The sequence below is a fragment of the Neltuma alba genome, unplaced genomic scaffold (assembly GCF_004799145.2).
Source record: "Neltuma alba isolate B1F8T4 unplaced genomic scaffold, ASM479914v2 tig00003588_pilon, whole genome shotgun sequence".
Taxonomy (NCBI): domain Eukaryota; kingdom Viridiplantae; phylum Streptophyta; class Magnoliopsida; order Fabales; family Fabaceae; genus Neltuma; species Neltuma alba.
The window spans coordinates 81,052-88,299 of NW_021633343.1; the positions used below are offsets into that span (position 1 = coordinate 81,052).

The following is a 7,248-nucleotide window of genomic DNA, read 5'->3' on the forward strand; positions in this document are numbered from 1 at the left end:
AAATCTAGAACATCTTTATCTTTCAAGTAACAAGTTTCTCTCACTTGCCTCTGATAATAATCTTAACTACACCATTCCCAATCTTGAGGCCTTATATTTAGATTCTTGTCATATCACTATCTTTTCGAAATTCGTTGGCCTTCCAAATTTGCAGGAGTTATATCTTGATGATAATAAGTTGCAAGGTCTTCCTGAGTCAATTTTTGGTTTCCTAAATCTTTCCCATCTAAGTCTGTCATCAAATAATTTGAGAGGCCCTATTAGTCTTCATCAATTCTCAAAGCTTCAAAATCTAGAATATCTTGATCTTTCAAACAACAAGTTTCTCTCACTTAGCTCTCATAATGATGTCCACTATACCATTCCCAATCTTACAATGTTAGATCTATCCTCTTGCAGCATCAATGACTTTCCTAAACAATTAGAAAGCCTTCAAAATTTGAAGTGGTTAAATCTTTCCAATAACAAAATTCGGGGAGATATTCCCCAATGGTTTAATAATGTGGGGAATGGTTCTTTGGAATTTTTGGATCTCTCTCATAATAACTTGACATCAGTTGAACATCTTTCAATGAGAAACTTGATGTCTCTTGATCTCAGCTTCAACTTGTTGCTAGGAAATCTTCCAATTCCATCATTTGATGTTGCATTCTTTTCAGTGTCCAACAACAAATTAAGTGGACACATTTCTTCCTCATTTTGCAATGCAAGCTCACTTGAGATACTCAACTTATCCCACAACAACTTGTCAGGCCACATCCCAAAGTGCCTTGTTGCTCTCCCAGATCTTGAGAGTTTAGATTTGCAGTTGAATAATTTTGTCGGATCTATACCAGACAATTTTTCTAGGGGCATTTATTTGGAATCTTTGCATTTGAACAACAATCAATTCGAGGGATGGTTGCCTTTATCTTTAACCCATTGCAAGCAGTTACAAATTTTAGATGTGGGAGCAAACAAGATCAATGACAAATTTCCTAATTGGCTTGAAGGCTTACCAGAGCTACAGGTACTCATTTTAAGAGATAATAAGTTCTATGGTGCCATTCATAGTTCCAACACCAAACATCCTTTCCCCATGTTAAGAATTTTCGATGTTTCCAACAACCGCTTTAGCGGATCTTTGCCAACAACATACATCAAGGAATTTAAAGGAATGATGAATGTTGACTTTGTTTCAGCCACACTAGATTACTTGGAAATCCGTAAGACATTTATTATTATCAAGAATCAGTGATGATCACATTGAAAGGTGTTGATTTGGAGTTGGTAAAGATCATAACTACATTCACATCCATTGATATGTCAAAAAACATGTTTGATGGAGAGATTCCACATGTTATTGGTGAGCTACATTCACTTAAGGGGCTTAATCTCTCCCACAATAAAATCACTGGTCCGATTCCTCAATCCATTGCAAACTTGACAAACCTAGAATCGTTGGATTTATCATCAAACTTGCTTAAAGGTGAGATTCCTCTTGCACTAGCAAATCTCAACTTTCTTGAAGTTTTGAATCTTTCACAAAATCAGCTTGTCGGAGAAATACCAAGAGGTAAGCAATTTGATACATTTTCACAATATTCTTTTGAGGGAAATTTAGGACTGTGTGGATTTCAATTGTCAAAAGCATGTAATCATGATGAAGGAAATTGCCACAACCAACTTCATCAAGTAATGACAAATTTGGATTTGGTTGGAAACCAGTGGCTTTGGGATATGGATGTGGGATGGTGTTTGGAATATTCATGGGTCAAATTGTTTTCTTAACTGGAAAACCTAAAGGGCTTGTCAGAATTTTTCAAGCTAGGCCTAAGAAACAAGCAAAAAAGACAAGGAAAAGAGCCCATCGGAATCCAAGAAGAGTGAATTAGGCACAAAATGTGGCTTCATGTGATATATTGTGTCATCCTTTTTTTTTCCATGTTTCCACTATGGTTATTATTTCATGTTTCTTAAATATCTTGTCAGTGATTGGAATGTAATGTACTGTATATTTTAATGATTGTCTTTCCCTTTTTTTTTTTTAATGAATTTCAAGTGATTTGCGTTCATTTGTATGCTATGTACTATTTGATCATCATGTGAATAAAATTTTCCACGTATTAGCAACTTTTTTTCTTTCTGATACAGACATGTCATCAACTTATGTTATTTGAATTAATTATCAACCGTTCAACCTTTCTCATTTAATTAATGATTTAAAGAAACTTTTAGTTTGTTCGTTGTTCTATTAAAGGATTTTAGGTTTTTATAAATATGTGAAAATCACTTTCTACTTCGAGACTTTATGATCGATATATGATTGTTCAGAATAATGCTGCAAGCAGGAATTTAAAATAAGCAAAATGATTTTATTTCAAAATTTAAACTCTTAACCATTTTTTTTGTTTTTGCCAAACTCTTAAAATTGAAAATATGACAATGCAAAACACGAGCCTCAATTGCTTTATTTCTTAACAGTTAGCATTTAACTAGGCTCATCCTCTCATGAAAACCTTAGGCCTAAAAGCATTTTAGCCCATCAACAACATCGTGACCCCTTTTTTGGTAAGTTCATAAATTCTTCAGCTCGTTTTTTTACCCCTTATTCAGATTGAGAGAAAATCAAAGAGAAAAGAAAATTAGATAAAAAAAAATGGAGAGAAATCAGTTTTTTTTCTTACTTGGATATGAGAGAAAATATGGGAGGAAGGAACCCCTTGCTTGGATTAAAATAAAATTAGGGAGGAAAGAAAACTAGAGAAGAAAATATGAAAAGAAATGAGTTTTCTAAATATCAATGTAATGAATCATTTCAAAATTGATTCTAATTCAATTGATCCTCATCCTAATGAAATTCATTTAATTGATACATTGATACATTTATCCAACAACTCAACATGGGCACAAGATTTTTCAGGATTAGATAGGAGAGAAAATATGGGAGGAAGAAAAAGTGAGAAAAAATAAAATAAACTCTATATCTCATTTTCTCTCCAAATATGGGCAGACTTAGGGGGGAAAAAACAAGATTTTCTTGATTGTCCCTCCTTTCTCTTCCTCTCACATTTATTTTCTTTTATTATATTTAAAAAAATTATTCACTTTTTATTTTTTATCTTGCAAGAATATTTTTATTAAATAATTTGCTTTTAAAATATAATACTATGCAAATATATATAAACCAAATAATTTGATTTGAAATTATTTGATGATGCTAACGTTAGTATAATATTCATATTGCAATAGTTAATTTGATTTAATTTTAAATATGATATATTTTGATAAACATATTTTAGTTATGTAGATATTTACTCATTTTCTTTCCTCTCTATTCTTCTTTCATCTATCCAAGCAAGAAGATGATAACATCTTCTCTCTAGTTCTCTCCTACCAACTTTTCTTCTCATTCAAGCAGAATAGAAAAGTGGGGGAGAAAATAAAATAGGCAACACGTCTCATTTGCTCTTCAAATTTTCTTTTTATATATTGAGAGGTTTGGGAAGGAAAATAAGATTTTTGTGACTTTCCCTCCTCTCTCTTACTCTCCATATTTATTTTTTTATTATATTCAAAAGATTATTCACTTTTTATTAAATAATTTGGTTTTACAATATGATAATATAAATATATATAAATCAAATAACTTGATTTTAAATTATTTGATGATGCTAATGTTAGTATAACATTCCTATTGCAATATTTAATTTGTCATAATTTTAAATATGATATATTTTAATAAGAATATTTTAGTTATTTAGATATTTGCTTATTTTTTCTTTCTATTTTCTCACGTCTATCCAAACAAAAAAGATGATAACATTTACTCTTTAATTTTTCCTTCTCCCTATTTTACCAGTTTTGTGTTTCACTGTTTCATTTGACATCATTAAAATCCAATAAAAAATAAGGGTCAATGAAATATTGTAAATACGAAGTAGGAAAGAGGACTAAAAGAAAAGTATAATAAGTGCTTCAATCCACCAATTTCTCCCAAAAAACTAATTTTCAAGTACGTGTATATATATATATATATAGCTATATAATAGAAGTTCATTCATCTTTTTTTCCCCTCATTTTCCTCCCAATTTTCAAGTCCTTCAAAAACTTCAACCAAGTTAACTCAAACAATCAAATGGTCATAATTAAAAAGAGGGTCTTAAACTAAACCGCCCACCGAGCCTTTATACAAGGGTGTCCCAAATTGTGCGGTGAATATATCTTTTAAAAAATACAAGGTGTTGATTCAGCACTACTTGGACAATTAGGGGTTCCGAGGATATGAGGCTTTCTTTCTTTGTTTTTTTTCCCCCCAGATACATGAGTCTTTCTTTATAAGGCTTGTTTTATTTTTAATTTTTGTAAAGTTTGCGTGAGAGAATGCAAAGAACTGTAGAAAAAATAACAGCAAGAGACGTTTTTCAATATTCTTGCCATAGTTGTAAATGTAAGAGTTAACTCTTAAATTGATATCTCAATATATTTTGTCTCCAAAATTTATAAATATTTTAAAGTTATCGATTGCATATTAAAGAGAATTTTTATTCCTGGGATGATGACCAAAAGGATATTTTTGAAAAATTAAAACATATTTATTACCAATAATTAACTTAATAAATTTGTTTGATATATATAAATTAGTTATTTGGCTTTACCATTTAGGACCAAAAGAAATAGTTCTTAATATAAGAGTTTGTTTAACTTTTATTTTGATCATAAATATAATACTCTAATTTATTTTGTCTCTTATATTTATTTATTTTTTTAGAGTAGTCCTTATAATAATGGTTGTTCTAACCAATACACTTGATTAGCAATAATATTTCAGGAAAGATCATATCTATTTATTACAAATAACTAACTTAATTAGTTTTGTTAATTTACTCAAATTAATCAATTAGCTTTTATATTAAGAACCAAAGGTAGTATTATTCTCTTAAGTGGTTATAAACATTTGAATGTTTTATGATGGGAATATTAGCCAAATGCGAAATAAATTTAATTATATAAAAATTAAAATTTCAAATCTTGAATTCAAATTGAAACTTTTTCAATATGAATAACATTGAATGGTGATTAAAACCAACAGAAGGAATACTTGTTATTTGATGGCAAAAGAAAAAGAAATACTAGTTATTTAAATTTTTTTTTTGCCAGCGAAATACTTGTTATTTAAATGATTACATAATTTGATCAGTAAATTTATTTAGTAACATTTTTTGAAACAAAAAGCAAATCTTGAAACATAAATACTGTTACGTTAAATCTTAAAACTAGAGTAAAATACTATAACGGGTCGGATAAAATTCAACGGGTTTAACGACCGGCGAAACGCAGCGCGACTATGAACTCTGACGAATTTCACTCTGCAGATCTCGTGCGAAAATCTTCATCCTTGCTTCAGAGGAGAAGAAACAGAGTCAGTGGATTTGAGTTTTGAAACCCTAGCTGAAATCGGCATCTCAAACGAAGATCGGGTGCTCAAATGCCCGTTACTCTTTTTCAGTTTTGACCAACGATCATGTAATTTCTCCCACTTTCTGTGAATTCCTTATCACTATCATAGCATAGCTGGTAATCGCGTAATCTAGTTCGGATCCTTACGATTCGAAGCTAAGTTTTATGAGATGACTTTTGGAACTGTTATTCTCTGCATAATTGGGATCAATTCTGTATGTTAAAGATTTAGCTCCGGGGTGAGATCATGACCATAATGACTTTTGGTCACTTTATGATGTTTTATGGTGTAGAGGCAGACTGGCTATCTGGGTAGTAGAAAATGCACCGTGGTCCAGTGGCAGTGGAGGAGCAATTGCTACAGAGAGCTATTAAAGAAGAATGCCCTTGGGAAAACCTTCCAAAACGACTTCAAGTCACTCTTTCTTCTAAAGAAGAATGGCATAAAAGGTGAGATTAACCTCATTAACGTCCTTCTAAATCTATTGCTTTTGTTTTCTTGCCTCTATGAGTTGTTTAATTTAGTTACCTGACATAGATGTCACTGTCCAAACAGCATCCTTAAATGGGTTTCTTTTTCAAATGCATTTTTAAAGGTCCTTATTTCTGTTTCTGGCCCTGGAAATTTAATGCAGGATTATAGAATACTGCATAAGGAAGAGACTCCAATGGAATAACTGTTTTGCTCGCAAAGTTTGTAAAGAAAGTGAATATTATGAAGAGATGATGCGTTATTTGCGGAAGAACTTGGCTGTATGTGCTCTATAGAAATTCTAGTTGACTCATATTTCCGAAAATGTGCGTCAAATGCATCGCTAAATTGTGCTATGGTTTTTGTTTAGATGATCAGAAAAGTTTGATGATGGATTTTGCTAGTAGAGAAAAGGCTGCAATTGTTTTAGTGAACGGAAATATTTATCAATTTTTAGCATCGCCATTAAATGTCATTCAAGTTTTTATGCCTTGAATAGTATTTTTGAATACAGATCTTAGTTTTTTCCCTTATTTTTAGTATTAGTTCATGATATATTATATTTAATTGTCTTTTTACCAAAGGAAAATATCTGTTTTCTATGACTCCTCATATTTGAAAAAAAAGAAATTAAGTTAACATATAACTAGAATTGATTGGATGTTGTGTGAGGCCCTCAATTTCTTGTGCTTTTGTTGTAGGAAATTTGGATTTAATGAGCTTCTCCTTTTCTTTTGTTTTTCTACCTGCAGCTATTTCCTTATCACCTTGCAGAATACATCTGCTGCATAATGAGAATCTCGCCTTTCAAATATTATTGTGATATATTATATTTAATTGTCTTTTTACCAAAAGGATGATATCTGTTTTCTATGACACCGCATATCTGAAAAAAATGAAATTAACCTAGCATATAACTAGAACTGTTCGGATGGTGTGTGAGGCTCCCAATTTCTTGTGCTTTTGTTGTAGGAAATGTGCGTTTAATGAGTTTCTCCTTTTCTTTTGTTTTTCTACTTGCAGCTATTTCCTTATCACCTTGCAGAATACATCTGCCGCATAATGAGAATCTCGCCTTTCAAATATTATTGTGATATAATTTTTGAAGTAATGAAAAATGGTAACTTCTCTATTCACATTCTCAAGTGAATTGTATCTTCCGTTGGGTCTTGTTCTTTTTTTTCTTTTTGGGTACATAGGTTGAACTGTTGGAATCTTTTCATGTCAGATCTGTCATTTTGTTACTTGGTCTTGTTTGCGGCAATTGAAAGCTTCTTGATTACCAGATGGATGCTGTTTGTATGAATTGGTGGTGTATCTATTTCTTAAGTTGCTAG

The 7,248-nt window shown here is 31.2% G+C and overlaps 1 pseudogene; it reads left to right on the plus strand.

The window, feature by feature from the left end:
- The first annotated feature begins 518 nt into the window (after positions 1-518).
- On the plus strand, positions 519-2,116 carry LOC114741957 (receptor-like protein 34; annotated as a pseudogene).
- Positions 2,117-7,248: the final 5,132 nt, after the last annotated feature.